Source organism: Monodelphis domestica, chromosome 6 (genome assembly GCF_027887165.1).
Source record: "Monodelphis domestica isolate mMonDom1 chromosome 6, mMonDom1.pri, whole genome shotgun sequence".
NCBI lineage: Eukaryota > Metazoa > Chordata > Mammalia > Didelphimorphia > Didelphidae > Monodelphis > Monodelphis domestica.
The window spans coordinates 139,650,516-139,666,277 of record NC_077232.1 but is presented as its reverse complement, the minus strand read 5'-3'; the positions used below and the strand labels follow the sequence as shown (position 1 = coordinate 139,666,277).

At 36.2% G+C, this 15,762-nt stretch overlaps 1 protein-coding gene across 2 annotated transcripts in view; it reads left to right on the top strand.

Annotated features, from left to right (window-relative positions):
• SCFD2 (sec1 family domain containing 2) overlaps nt 1-15,762 on the top strand; it is a 500,196-nt gene that overhangs the window by 155,779 nt on the left and 328,655 nt on the right. The gene's annotated exons all lie outside the window — the stretch shown is intronic.

Below are 15,762 nucleotides of genomic sequence, written 5' to 3'. Positions count from 1 at the left end.
GCTTAAGGCCCTTCATACTTATTTCCTTTTTCTCTCTTTCTCTCTTTTCTTTACTTCCACATTTGTATTAATTAAAATCTCTATAAAACCCAGTTGACTTGGGTATTTGAATAATTGGGAATATTTCCCTGGCGACCACCTTATATTTGATTTAAAAACCAAGACACTGTAGTGAAACATATTTTCTGCGGTCAAATTTACTCACCTTCTCTTATATCTATCACAATTTATATCTTTGACCATTTTAACTCACTACAGTTTACAACATCACTCTTTTAACTGTTACAGTTTAAGGCCTTCAACCATTTTAAATCTAACACTTTATAGTATAGTTTGAGATCTGGTACTGCAAGTTCTCCTTCCTTGCATTTTTTTTAATATATAATTTCCCTGGATATCCTTGATCTTTTGTTCTTCCAAATGAACTTTGTTTTTTTCTAATTCAGTAAAAAAGTTTTTTGGTAGTTCAATGGGTATAGCACTAAATAAGTAAATTAATTTGAGTAGGATTGTCAATTTTATTATGTTAGCTTGGCCCACCCATGAGCAATCAATGTTTTTCCAATTGTTTAGATCTAGTTTTAATTGTGTGAAGAGTTTTGTAGTTGTATTCATATAGTTCCTGTGTTTGTCTCAGCAGATAGATTCCTAAGTATTTGATATTGTCTAGGGTGGTTTTAAATGGAATTTCTCTTTCTAGTTCTTGCTGCTGAAATGGGTTGAAGATATATAGAAATGCTTATGACTTATGCGGGCTTATTTTGTATCCAGCAACTTTGCTAAAGTTGTTGATTGTTTTGACTACCCTTTTGGTTGATTCTCTAGATTTCTTTAAGTAAACCATCATATCATCCACAAATAGTGATAGCTTGGTCTCCTCATTGCCAATTTTAATACCTTCAAAAACAAAGACAACAGAGAGACTCATCCTGGAAGCTCTCTTTGGAGATGACTGTGCTCTCATGGCCCACCAAGAAAATCATCTTCAAACCATTGTGGACAGGTTCTCCACCACAACAAAACTGTTTGGCCTGACTGTCAGCCTCAGTAAAACAGAGGTGCTGTTCAAACTGCACAAGGTTGGAACTAACCAGCCATGCATTACAATCAATGGCATGCAGCTTTCTAAGGTCAACACTTTCAAGTACCTGGGGAGCACCATCGCCAACGACAGGTCCCTAGACCACAAGATCAATGCTTGGATCTAAAAGGCCAGCCAGGCACTCAGGTGGCTGCGCTCCAAAGTCCTCCAACACAGCTTTGTAAGCACTGCAATGAAGCTCAAAGTGTATAACGCAGTGGTCCTCAGCTCACTCCTGTACGGTTGCGAGACATGGACACTGTACTGGAAGCACATGAAACAGCTGGAGCAATTCCACCAATGCTCTCTCCGGTCAATCATGTGGATCCGATGGCAGGACAGAATCACCAATCAAGAAGTCCTCGACAGAGCCAACTCCACCAGCATCGAAGTAATGGTCCTCAAAACCCAGTTATGATGGTCTGGATACATCATCCGCATGGACCCACAGCGAATACCAAGACAGGTATTCTATGGTGAACTGTCAGCTGGACTCAGGAAACAAGGAGGACCAAAGAAAAGATTCAAGGATCAGCTAAAGTCCAACTTGAAGTGGGCTGGCATTACACCAAAGCAACTAGAACTCGCTGCCTCTGACAGAAGCAGCTGGCGGACCCGCATTAACCATACCGCCACCACCTTTGAAGATGAATGACATTGATGTCTTGCCGATGTGTGTGAACGCCGACACGGGGCCACAACCGCACCTCCCATAACAACTGGCGTTCCGTGCCCCATGTGCCACAAACTTTGTGCCTCAGTCTTTGGACTTCAAAGCCACATGAGGGTACATCAATAGATGACAATGCACAAAGACAATAGTCATTCTCGGCTTCCAAGAGACTACTACAAAGATATTCAGTCCCCTTGGAGCATTCGGTTTGTGATCGTTAGTAAGGAAGGGTATTCAGAGGTCTGAACTTCTGCTCCTTCTAGGCTGCCATCTTGACTCTGCCCCCCAGAACTCCCTTTAAACTCGAGTCCTTATCCTGCTTTCTCAGGGCTTTTCTGCTAAGGTTATTTACAACATCTAGCCTGAAATACTGGCTTCAAGGTTGCCATGACTCAAGATCCCAAGTCTAGTGCAAATTCTACTGCCTAAGCCTAGAACTGAAAATAACATATGAAACTTCCAACACCATAGCCATAGGATAAAAGGGGGCCATAGGATAAAAGGATGTAAGAAGGGAAGATATCCTTTTTCCTCATCAAGTCAGTTCATGCTGCTTACATGTATTTGAACCTGAGCCTCAAATCAATCTGGATGCTGTAGAGGAAGAGAGGGAGAGTGTTCCAGTCTGGCAGTTTATAAAGACACAGTCAGTTCCAGCTAGTTAACCAATCAAAATAGGCTACTTCCATTCACCTGATAGGAGAATGCAGGATGCTTTCTCCTAGAAGCAAGATGCATTTGTATTAGGTGAACTGATCATTGACAGTGAAAACCTCAGTTAATAAAAATAAATAAATAAAATAACTTTTTAAAGTCCCCACTCCTAACCTGCATTAGATAAAAAAAAAAAAAGGACATTTAAGCTCATTAAGATTTTTTATATTAAGTCACTCAGTGTCGACCTAAGTGATAAAATTCATGCCTTGGTATGTATGTGGGGTTCCTAATAGCTCATTAGGGTATGTCTATTTTGGGGTATTTTTTACTAGAAGGTTGTGTATTGGAAATCTGAATAATGTATATTTATACTCATAACATGAAAGAAAGAAAAATGTCCTCACGGTTTCACAGCTCTTTATTGCAAGTAATATATTTCTTGTTATTCTGTCCTCTTTCCCTTCTCCCATAAGTTCATTTTTGAGTTCCTCACTCCTATAAAAATTATTATTCATTTTGTTTTTGTTTATTCTTTTTAGTCTTTCCAAAATTTTTCTTTTGGCTTTGGGATGTCAACGTGTGCATAAACTTAGCAACTAGATAGTTGTTTCAGTCATTGGAATGCCATTTTTAGTACACTGAAAGTTGGACTGATCCCAACAGATCTTCCTAAATGTTTTTGCTCTTTTAGCCCATAGTACTGCCAACTAAGAAATATGGTTAAGTTTATCAAAGTTTTTGAGACTGAGTAACATTTTATTTGAGAAAAGTAAGGAGCATTTCAATGAGTGCTATTAGTGTCCAGAATATTTTCAGAAAACATGTGCCACCATTAAGTCATTTGAAACTATGATGAAAGAAATTCTGCTCAAGAGCATATTATAGACCAATAAAATATGTAAATTTAGAGCTGGAAGGGATTATAGAATGATGATTTAGAAAGAGAAGGGAACTTAGAGACTATCTAATAGAAAGCCCATCTTTATACTGATAAATAGGCCCAGAGAGATGAAGTTATTTATCTGAGGTTACCTGGGTAGTAAATGGCAGATCTTGGATATAGTCCTATTCTTTCAGGGGTAGAGAAAGGAGGTCAAACTCAAGGTGATTTAGCAAAAGGAGCAGGTTTTTTTTTACATTTCTAAATTTTATAATTCTCTCAGATTCTTTATAAGTGCTTCAAATTGTAGAGCTTTTTTGATGCCCTCTGAGATCCTTTTGAAGTAGCTCTTAGAGACTGTGCTTCATAAATTGTGACTATACTGGGGATACTCAACATTGGGTAGTAGAAGAACCAGGTATAGAGATAGAGGGGTGCAACTATAGAGGGGAGGAAGGACTATGTGGAAACCATTTTATGAACAAATTGTGACATGAGGGAAGAGGCTGTTTTATTTTGACATTTTCCTGTTCTATTTTGGAAAGGTTGAGCTTGAGATGGCTTTTGTAAATATCCCTTAGTAATAAGTGATATGGTAATATAGCTCAGGAAACTAGAAATAGTTATATAGATGTTGGAATCTTCTGCATAAAAAAATTAATTGAACCCAAGAGAACTCAGAGAGTCAATAAGTGAACCTGTGTAAGGGACCTAAAGGCAGGAGGGCCACATAAGACAGCATTATCATAGTTTATGCTAGAAATATAGAATTAGTAATAAAAACTGACATTTATTTAGGCTTTACATACATCTCTGGGTCTTACACCAACTTTCTGTGAATTAAGTTCTATAGGCATTACCATTCCTACTTTATAGATAAGGACAATGAGGCTTGGGGAAGGTAAGCAATGGTCATATTGCTAATTACCATCAGAGGTGGGATTAAATCTATTCTACTTCATTTTGTTTATTGCTATATTCACTGTGTCCACATTGACTAGAAAGAAGTTGATTTTGGATTGTTTAAATAGGGTTTGGATACTAGATCTACTCAGAAACTGAATGGATGGATATAAGGTGAGATGGGGGTGGGGTATTACAAAGAGAAAAAAGTAAGATATAAGCGAGTATGCTGGTGCCATAAACAAGAATACAGAAATTGTAGAAGGGGTAAGATTTGATGATAGCTCGAGGAGTGCAACTTTGGACATGAAGAATTTAATGTGTTGAAAGACTATCCAGAAGAGCATTCTTTCCTGAATCTGGAGATATAGATTTAGGAGTTATCTATTAGATTAAAACTATGAGAGTAGATAAAGTCATGAAGGGAAAGAGTGTAGAGAGAGGATTTACTAGGAAAAAGAACTAAGGGGAGGGAAACATAATCATATTTTAGAGGTGAATTAAGACAAAGAATTAACAAAGGTATCTTTGCTAATTTACATATCTCTTTTGAATGAAGAAATTACAAATTCCACAAAGTCAGCTGGTCAACAATCATTTACTAATTGCCTTCTTGCTGTGATGAGCAATGGGATTATGAATTAAGGCCAAAAAAACCCCCCAAAAAACCCTTGCCTTCTAGGGATGTGCATTCTAATGAGAGAGACAGCATTTAAATAAATAGGTATTTGAAAGCTATACCCACTGATTAGATAAAAGAACTTTCTGAAAGGGGAGAAGACTAGAAGGGCATTGGTAGTGGGTGTGGGAACCTAGAAAAATCTCCTATCAAAGGAGGGCTGAGGACTGAAGAAAGTTAGAGAAGCTAAGTGGAGTTGGAAGGGAGGTAGTTCATGTAAAGGCCCATATGGAGAAAGGAAATGAACAGCTGAGGCCACTGATTTGGTTTGTACCTTTCTTCCAACCACAAATAGATATTCAAGATTTGAACTGAGAACTCTCTGGAGAACTTTGTTCAGTTAATTAATAATATGTCATTTATTTTATCGTATGAGTGTACAATAGCATATAGATAACAGAATATTAAAGCTAGAAAGAACTTACCTTTGAGATCATCTACTTTAAAACTTCTATTTTTTTTGAGATTTATTTTTTTTAATTCATTTTATTTTGAGTTCAAAATTCTCTTCCTCCCTCTAACCCTTGCCTTACTCATAGAGAAGGCAAACAACATAATGCCTATTGTACATGTATTGATGTCATGTAGAATATTTCCATATTAGCCATGTTGCAAAAATTTTTTTAAAGCAAGAAAACTAAAATGAAAAAATGTGCTTCGATCTGCACTCAGAGTTCATCAGTCCTCTTTCTGCAGATGGATAGCTTTTTTCAAAACGAGTCTTTTAGAACTATCATGGATCATTATATTGATCAGAGTAACCAAGAGTTTTGAGTTGATCATTGTTACAATTTTGGCGTTTCTGTGTGCAATATTTTCCTGGTTCTGCCCACATCATTTTGTATCAGTTCATGTAAATCTGTGGTTTTTCTGACCTGATCCCCCATATCATTTCTTCTAGCACAATTGTATTTTATCACATTAGTATGTGGGGTAGTCAGGAAGAACTAGCACCTCTGGTTTGAGGACTTGCTGAGTGCTTTTCAGGACTGCTCTTTTGTGAATCAGGTTGCTATAGCATGGTAGCAGGCACACCCTGGAAAAACCATCTTGTCTGATGGGCTAAAGTAGATTGAGGGTAACTAATGGGACTCAGTCCTGTTGGTAAGTTAGGGAGATGCCTGTCCTAAGCATATGAAGACTTTCTCTGGCAGAATGAGAAGAGTGAGAACAATTTGTTCTAGTAGCCATGAAGACAACTGAAGCAGGGACTGTGGAGCCCTTAGAAGTTGGTCACACTTGGAAGATGATAAGCTCATCCACTGCATTCTGGGCCATCACTAGTCATCCTCACTTATGTCTTGCCACTGCACTATATTAACTCTGGAAGAGAAAATGAGGCTGACAGCTTTGTGCAACTCTGCCTCACTTAAATTCAATTCATGCACAAGTTAAGACATCACCTCCTGATGTGATTGGTCCTTTTCTAAAACAAAGGATGAAGAACATCAGTTTGATCACAATCATAAACCACAAGGTGTTCAGTCATTAGCCAACTGATAGTCATCCTTCAATTTCCAATTCTTTACCAACCAAAAAAAAATGGTATGAATATTTTTTTACATATAGGCCTTTCTTCATTTTCTTTGATCTCTGTGGGATACAGACTTAGTAGTTGTATTGCTAGATAATCATAGCTCTATAATCTTTTGAGTTCCAAACTGTTCTCTATAATGGTTGGACAAGTTCCCAACTCCACCAGCAGTACATTAGTGTCCTTATTTTTCCACACCATTTCCAACATTTGTCATTTTATTTTTCTGTCCTGATAGCCACATTGATAGGTGTGAGGTAGTTCTTCAGAGTTGTTTTTAATGTGCATTTCTCTTATCAATAGTGATTTAAAACAGTTTTTCATTGTAACATTTAAAGTAGTGTTTGGCATAAATTGTTACAGATAAAAGAGTGGTTGCCTTAAATTGACCGCGGAAATATGGTTTCAAGATATTGTCTTGAATTAAATCAAATATGAAGTGGTCGCCAGGGAAAAATTCCCAAATATGAAATATACCCAAGTCAGCTGGGTTTTTATGGAGATTTTAATTAATACAAATTAAGGAATTAATGAAAGAGAGAGAGTAAGAGGAAACAATGAGAAAAGGGCTGGGCCAGCCCAGGCTAGCCCAGGCTAGCCTAGGCCCAAGCCCTAAGAGAGAGATCAGTCAGTCTTTTATCCACTCACCACAAGATTTGTCCCAAGCAAGATTCTAGTGTTCAGAGAGACACCAGTTCAGCTTTGGCCAGCTCAATCTCCAGAGAGTGTTCTCTGAGAGAGAGTCCCTTGCTCTCAGCTTCTCATCTCCTTTTAAAGAGAATTTTCTCCTATGTCACCTTCTCTAAGTTCTCACATCTAGCAATCACAGTAGACATTTTCCAAAGGACAGACCATTCTTAATTCACACCTGAGTAGACTAAACTTTTGAGTAATTCACACCTGAATAAACTAAAACCTCTGAGTAAGTTCTCACTTCTTTGCCACTTGCAAGTTTACAAGTTGCCTGACCTTTATAGGTACTTAGCACACTTTTGTATTAGATCTAAAAATAGGCACAGCTTAAGGTTTTTTTGCCTTATTATAAGTATGGGTTAAGTACTTTTCATTGTTCAGCAAGGAGTTTATAACTTTATCTTCAACTAAGGCATGCTTAAGTATGGGTGAAGTAGAGTTCCCACATTCCTGATCAAGTACCTTCATTGTTTAAAGTGGGGAATGGTCTTAACCAAATGTTCTGAAGTAGGGTCTGAGACTTTTTAAGATTCACATCATATTACTATATATCACTTTGATATGTTGTGAAAACTACTTGTTCTTATCCTTTGACTATTTATCAATTGGGGGAAAACTTTCATTTTTAAAAATAAATTTTTATTGATAACTTTTGTTTTTAATTACTTAAATTTCCATCTGTATCCATGCCTCTTTCCAAAAGAGCCAGCCTTTTAATAAAGAATTTTATAGAAATTAAAATGAAAAGGACAAAATCTTTTGGCAAAACTAATGAGTATACATTTTTTTTAAAAAACTGACTTTATATGCAGCATTCCATACTTTTGTATCCACTTCCCCCATTTCTTCAAAGGAGTAAGCAGAGGTACCTTTTCATATCTTTACTTTGGGGTCATGCTTGTTCTTCATAATTTTGGAGATAATCTATAAGTTCTTTCCATTAACACTGTTTTCTGGGTTCAGAAGTTCTGGTTAGTTTTCTGCTTAGACCTGTAATCTTTGTGTTGACTCTATGCATCCTAGTTCAAGATGAATATATTTTGTTTGTATTTTTTAAAATATTGTTGAGTTTTTCACTTCTCATCTTCTAGATTGTACTTCTGTATGTTTGCATTCAGTTGTTCTGAGTTTTTTGTTTCCTTAGTAAGCTTTGCCAACTGGGGAATTCAGGTTTCACTGACCTCAGTCTCTGTCCTGAGTAACTTACCGAATTAGCCCTACCTAGAAATTATTTCCCTTTCTTTCAAGTTTAGTGAAACATGTCACACAGACAACTTCTCTGTCTGTCTGTCTCTCCTTTCTCCCTCCTCCCTGCTTCTTGTCCTAATACTTTTGGTACTTCCATTCTCTAGGTGAATTCTAAGGCAGCACATAACAGCAGTCTCAGCCGAGTAAGCCTCTGGCTTTTACTTTTCCAAGGCACAGGGGGGAGAAGGGGACCACAAGTGATCTGTTATAAACCTCTATGAACCTCTGCCGTATTGACTGGGTGAGGAGATGCTAAGGCAAAGAATTAGGGAAGGGATTAGCCTTCTCTGCTCCTAGTTTATGGGAATTTTACCTTGCTGGGTTCTTCCTGCCTCAGACCAGGAATAGTAGAAACTACTTCATTTGTTGCTCATAATTCCCATTTTGGAGAGATTTGGGAGGTTATCAGAATGAGACAAAGTATCCCCAAGTACAGTGTCCTTTATCTGGTTAATCATGTGATTAGAAATTCTTTTTGTTTTTTTCTTGTTCCTCAAAAATTTGAAGCATTTATTTTTACTTATTTTGTATTCTTTTTCCTTTCTTTCCATTTTTGTATCCATTATAAATATAGACTATATTATTTTCCTGGTTCTGCAAATTAAATTTTTAGTTCTTGTAACTTTCTACACTTTGCAGCAATTCATCATACTGTTAATTTCTTACAGCACAGTGATATTCCACTCATGTAGCACAATTTATTTCATCATTCCCCAACTTATAAGTCTCTGCTTTGTTTTCAGGTCTTTGCAACCACAAAAAGTTCTGAAATAGTGACTTACCCAAATTCATACCATTCCTTAGTATTTGAGTCTGGATAGTCCATCAGTTCTCCTTAATACTAGTCTAATGTCTGCCTCCTGTGTATCACACTGCATCTCTGTGTCTCATTCTTTTTTCCAAAATCAGACATTTATTTTTTCCTGTAAAAGATAATTTGACAAGCCATTGAATGCTGCAAATGTGACTATGAAAAAAAGCAGTTTTTATTTCTTGAACAATTTCAGAATGGTTTGAAAATATGAAATGGAGAATTTGGGTTGTTCCTCCTTCTTCTAGTAAAAACTGATTAGCAATTAACTAAGATTTTCAGAATAATGATAAAGGTAAGAGTCAGTGTGGTGTGATAGAAAGATCATTAGATTTGGATTGAAAAGACTTGAGTTTGAATCTTGGCTCCTCAACTTACTAGCCGAGCAACTTTTGGAAAGCAACTTAATATATGCATGGCACTTAGGAAGCACTTCATCAATGCTTAATGATTTGACCTATTCTCAATAAACTTAAGTTTCCACATTTGGGAAGTGATGGTGGTTGGGTCAGATAACTTTTAAAGTTATTTCCAGCTCCAAGTCTATAATATTATAATTCTAAATTTGCCTTTGGAGATAAAGGGACTCATTATTTCACCTTATGTTCTTCCTTTTTTTTTTTTAAATTTGGAGATATAAATGTAGCCTTGATGTTCTGATGTCAGAATTTGAAATTTGAGTTTGAGCCTGACTTTAGAAAGCTTTTAAAGCATGAAGCACATAATTGTTGTTATGGCAGAGCTCTGGTTCCCACAAACCACTGAAACCTCATTATTTGACCCCAAACTTACAAACAGTTGTGAAATGCATACCTGTTGCAGTTTCCTGGGGCAAGTACTTTGTTGTATCAGTCATAGGCTATTGGGTTCATTAATTATGAAGAATAAGTTCCTGCTCATCTTCTGATAATGGAAATGTCCAGTTTTTAACCTATCATCAGGAAAAATTGATGGTAATTATAGTCATAGTTTTCCCAATACTGAAAAAAATTTAACCTAATACACTAGTCAATAATACCTTGAAGAAAGAATTAGGAAAAGACCACATCCTCATAGAATTATGTAGAATATAGACTTTTAGCATGTAAAAAAGTAATTATATAAAGAAAAAAGAATAAAGACTACAGACTGACTTGTTATTCTGAGAATTAGGACCTTTTTAAAAGGGTTTGAACAGTTACAAAATGTAATCATAATCAAGAATTTTAAGTGACTTCTCTAATGAATTATTTAGCATCACCTTCAACAATGTTTTGGTTTCTTAATGGTTCTTGAATATAATATGGTTTTAAAAGAGCATTATCTTTTTTGGCTTTTTATTTGGAGGTGTAATAATGGGAGTATTGAGAGAGAAGAGGAGAGCTATGAAACTTTTAAAATATATTTTGTTTTCATATCACCATCATGTTTAGATATAGCCTTCCAACCTCACCCCACATTAAAAACCTCCCTTGTAACAACAACAAAACCCCACTTGAAAAAAACCAAGGTTCCTTATAGTATGTATATACAACAATCTATACTTACATTTTCTCAACTCCTAAGGAAGAAGGTTTTTTTATTTCTTCTTTTTTTGTTCCAAACATCACAATTGTCATCTGGTTTGCTTAACATTTAGTATTCTCTTGGTGTTCTCTTCATTTACATTTTCCTCATGATCCTGTAGATTGCTTTCTTGCTTCTGCTTACTTCATTCTGCATCATTTGAAACAAGCCATTCTGTAATTTTCTAAGTAATTTGTAGTCTTTTAAAATAGTGGTTTTGATTGGAAGAGTTTTTGCATTTTATCAATGAAATTGAGGAAGATCTTTTTAATAAACTGACTGCTATCTTTTTTCCCACCCAAAAGATTAAATTGAAAGGCAAAAAAGGAAATGATGGCAACATTCCAGGTTACCTATCTGTCCTCTTTTTTGCTTAGTGTGATGCACCAGTGTATGTATAATACTTATGTTACCAGCACAGAACAAGGCTTCAATAATTAAAAGAATCAATGTGTTTTCTGCACGTTCATTGATCCTTTAGTAGTCAAATAGTGAGGGGGAAATTGTCACACAGGAGTCAATAATACTAAAGATGGCTTTTCATAGAATAACATTCCAGTTGTTGGAGTTCCTGACACCAGAAATAAGTCAGGGTTTAGTCTCCCAACCTGGCAAAAGATTTACTGCTTTTTTTTGTACTCCAACCCAATCCCCACCCGCACCCTCCACATACACACCAGAAAGAAAAACTTGACAACCAAAAAATCTCCCAACTACAACCCAAAAAGCAGAAGGGGGAAGGGCAGCATAAACCAATGAAAAGCCCAACATTTGATACAGTCAGTTTTAGTTTCTTTTCCTAGGTATCTTGCCAAAGGCTGTCTGTCCTAGGCATAGTGAAAGAATTTAGTACTATAAAACAGAAAGAAATATTTGCACTTGTTGCAAATGTTGGCGTGCTTTAGATTTCTGAAATAAACACCAGATTAGCATGGCTCATTCTGAATTGTGCTTTAAACTAGTTCCACCTTTCATTCATTTTCAGACCAAGCTAAAATATCCATTCATTTTTGCCATTTTCCAATGTGAAATTAGGTTTGCAATAAGGAACATCTGGATTTTCCCTTTGTACAAGACTGGAAAAAGCTGATGTTCTTAAAAAAAAGAAATTCAAATAATCCCGTTCCTAGTGTTCCGCAGCATTTAGTGTGATTTTGAAATTGTGGTATTTGGGGGTTTGGTTTGGTTTTCATACTTTTAGAATATAATAAAATTTCTGTAGCTTTAAGTTGAAACAGTATATTGCAGATGTTTTTATTTTTTAAAAACAGGCAAGTTTTTGTCTTAAAGAAATCTGAAATTTTGTAATGAGTTAGAGTAATTATTCTGACATGGTTCAATCTTAATGAAGAAAAATGGTCTTCTCCCCACCCCCAAGAAAAACACCCGGACTTCTATTTAATGGTTCAAGTAAGATCCCTGTGATACAATACTGCCATCTACTGTACCATTGAGTAGTTCTGAAAGTTAACCAGTAGGCACAGCTAATAGATAAATGAGTACCACTGCATTCATTGAACAATGCCATTTTTAAACATCCAGTCTTGAGACCGACTGAGTTCCAGTTTGACCTTCAACTCTTTTAGCTATGTGACCATGGGCAAGAGCCTAACATCCTGGTGCCCCAGATAACCCTCTAAGAATAGAAGCTGGAGAAGGCTCTACTTGCTCCTTTCCCAAGGAGTTTCCTATACCAGTGAAATCAACAGATCCAGACCCTTTACCTGCCTGATCAATAGCCCTGGTCCTAAATTGCACAAACCTAGCTAATAGCACTAGTACTCTTTCTTTTCTATATATATTTTCCTTTACTTTAAAGTGATTGCTGCTCTAATACTTCACTTTTTATCAGGATCTTTTTTCTTATCCTCTTCCCCCCACCACAGTGGATCTTATTGAGAGTTTTATAAGTTTTTGTTTTAATTAGAGTTGGTTTCAAGGAATTTTACATCTTTAGGGAGGGAAGTACACAAGATAGCTTTCAGGCTGGAAAAAGAATAATGCTTTTGTCTATCTTCAGCGTGGTTTGGGTATTTTTAATAATAGGACTGAGCCTTGTGGTAAAGTATATCAATTTAACCGATCACACAACTGGCACCTATCCAATCCCAAATGTAGTCTGCAAACAACTTTCTGTTCTTTTGCTTAACTGAAACTACAAGTTCATTTGGGTAAGCTCTTTGCCCGATTTCCGTGTATACTACTATTTTCTTACCAGTTGTGAACTCCTTTGTTCCCCCCTCCCCCCTTTTCTTTTTTGGAAGCTGGGTCTGCTTGAACAGAGTGATCCTGGTGACATTGCTTTTGCCAGCACATATTTTCTGACATTGAAAAACAAATCAAAAGCCACTTATCACATGAATCATTGTTAAAGTCAGCACTAATCCACTGTGTAATATCTACCCGTAAAAGCTGGTAGGATAGGGGATTCAACCTGGAGCACATTAAATTAGTTCCAGCCTATCCAGAATAGTCTTTGCATTGCTTGCTTAGGCAGGCAAAACGGAAACAGGCAGTTTATAACAAGCAGTCTAGCTTAAAAATGGTGGGGTTCATTGGAGGAAGATTTATATCCCCCCACTTATATAAACATTACAAATGTGGACTGCAAGTAGGAGGCAAATCTCGATCAAAATCTCTTTAAAAGCATTTTCATTGTGAGTAAAATGGACAGCAGGCAGTCTTGTTTGAAGATGGGCCAGCATTTCTTCAATTATCTCTTTCAGTGCTTTGACTAATTAAAATGTATCATTGGGAGGACTAACCAGACCACCAAGTAATAATTTATTTTGATGATGAAACTATGTTGGCATGGAGGGGGTGGAGGAACAAAAACAAAAGAGTGCCAAGGAGGGGAAATTTGGTTGGGGCCTTACAAAAACTCTTCTTTACAGACATTGTGACACAAAGCTGAGGGCAATGGAATAGGGCTGTGCACACAGGTTGTGTCACCTCTGGGTTTTTGGCGACTTCACCTATAAACAGTGTCATGGCTGTTGTGTTGTCCTTGGGATCTGTAATACAACACAGATGAACCTTGGAATATTTATTCCAATAAAGTGGAAAAGGCTGAAAGGAAGATTACAGTTCAAGATTAGAATAGCAATTTGTTTGACATTTCACATATGGAGACTTCATATTCATAAGCTAAATTTCTATTTTGCAATATTTTCATTTTTTATCTTATTTTTTCTATTTTGAAAGTTGCCTTAGCAAGGTCTTCTCTGCTGTTCCAGAAGATGCAGATAGAAGGGACTTTTGTATTATGCCAATAGGAGCTACTTTTCAACCCATTTGAGTCACTAGCCAGGTAACATTGTACCAGTTTTGCTTATGTCTTCCTAGTAAGCAGTACAACTGTTTTTTAGAATTCTTAGCCATCTTCTTACAAATAATACTTTAAAATACTATATAAACTTGTTTTACCCTAAAAATAGAGACTGACTGGAAGAGGTGCCTTGATAAAGAAATTTTAAGGCTCCTACATGAAACCAGGGATCCACAGGAGTTTCCTGCTAGTCTAATGGTGTACTTTGGAGGGTTATTATAGATCTCAGTAACAGCGAAAAAGAATGGTTTCTACTTTTTAGCCTAGAACCACATCTTCTTTTCTTGACAGTACCTCAAGAGAATGCCCACTGTTTTGACAAAGGGAAGAACATATTCCTCATTAAGAATCAGCAGGGGGATGGACAAATGGTACAGAACATATTATTAGTGCCAAAGCTAATAGTTGTATATTTTCCTAAGAAGTGTTTTTCAAAAAAGAGGTCTCCATTTTATATAAACAGCTCCATATGGATTGATTTTTATTTATTATTTTGCTTTAGGTTTGCAAACCAAATACATAATTTATATCTTTAATAACACCATACTGTGATTCCATCTATGTGTATGATATTTATGTTTACATTCATATCATTTATAGCACTCAGAAATAGTGAGAATTGCATTTAGGATCATCATATAAGACCCAGAGCATGAAGAAGAAATGTGAAAATGGAGATGAAAGAGTTATATGATGTGAATGGGAATTGTTTGTGTGACAAGATGAAGGAAAAGATATGGAAGGTACTAGGATTTTTAACATGGGGAAGAGAAAATTTTGATAAGGTAGGAATTGAGGTAGGATAGGAGACATGATTGCTTTTTTCAAGTATTTGTATGACTGTCATGTGGAAGAGGAATTACACTTATTCTGCTTGACCCCAGAGGGCTTTCATAGAAGCAATGAATTGAAATTAAAAAACAAAATTTAGGTTAGATATGAGAAAGAACTTCTAAAAAATCATTCTGTCTAAAAATGCATAAAATTCTGGTGATTGGGAAACTACCATTTCTAGTCATTCAATAAGCATTTTGATTACCTATATTATACTTAGCCAGGCACTATGCTAAATGCTCAGTGTACAAAACAAGGCAAAAAAAAGAATCCCTGCTTTCAAGAAACTTACAATTTAACAAGAGAGACAGCATGCAATCAATCAAACAAGATATATCTATACACACACACACATGATATATATAGAACAAATGAGATAATTTTAGGAAGGTATTTCATCAATTCCAAGTTTCTCTATAACATCTACCATTGCTCCTTGGACTTCAAGTAAAGGTTAAAACTACGTGTTAGATATGTTGTAGATGGGAGTTTTATCTTTTTTCTGGAAATTTTTTAGAAAGGGTTGATGACCATTAACCAAAGATATTGTTGAAGGGAGTCTTATTCCTATACAGATAAACTAAATGATTTTTTGAAATATCTTCCAACTCTAAGATTATGTAGTAATGGTTTTTCTTTTCAAATTAGCAAATCTCTCTAAAAGACCTCCAGTGATAGGAAATTAACTCCTTCCTGAAGCAGTCCTTTCCAGTCAGATCTAATTCATGTTGGGAAATTTCTCCTCTGTTTAAGTTGGTATCTGACTTTAGACAACCATCTACCTATTGTTCCTACTATTGATCTTTTAGAGTCAAGCAGAATAATTTCAGTCATTGTTCCAAATGGCAGCTCTTCAAGTAATTAATGACTGCTTTGATCGGTGCCCCAGCTCCAAG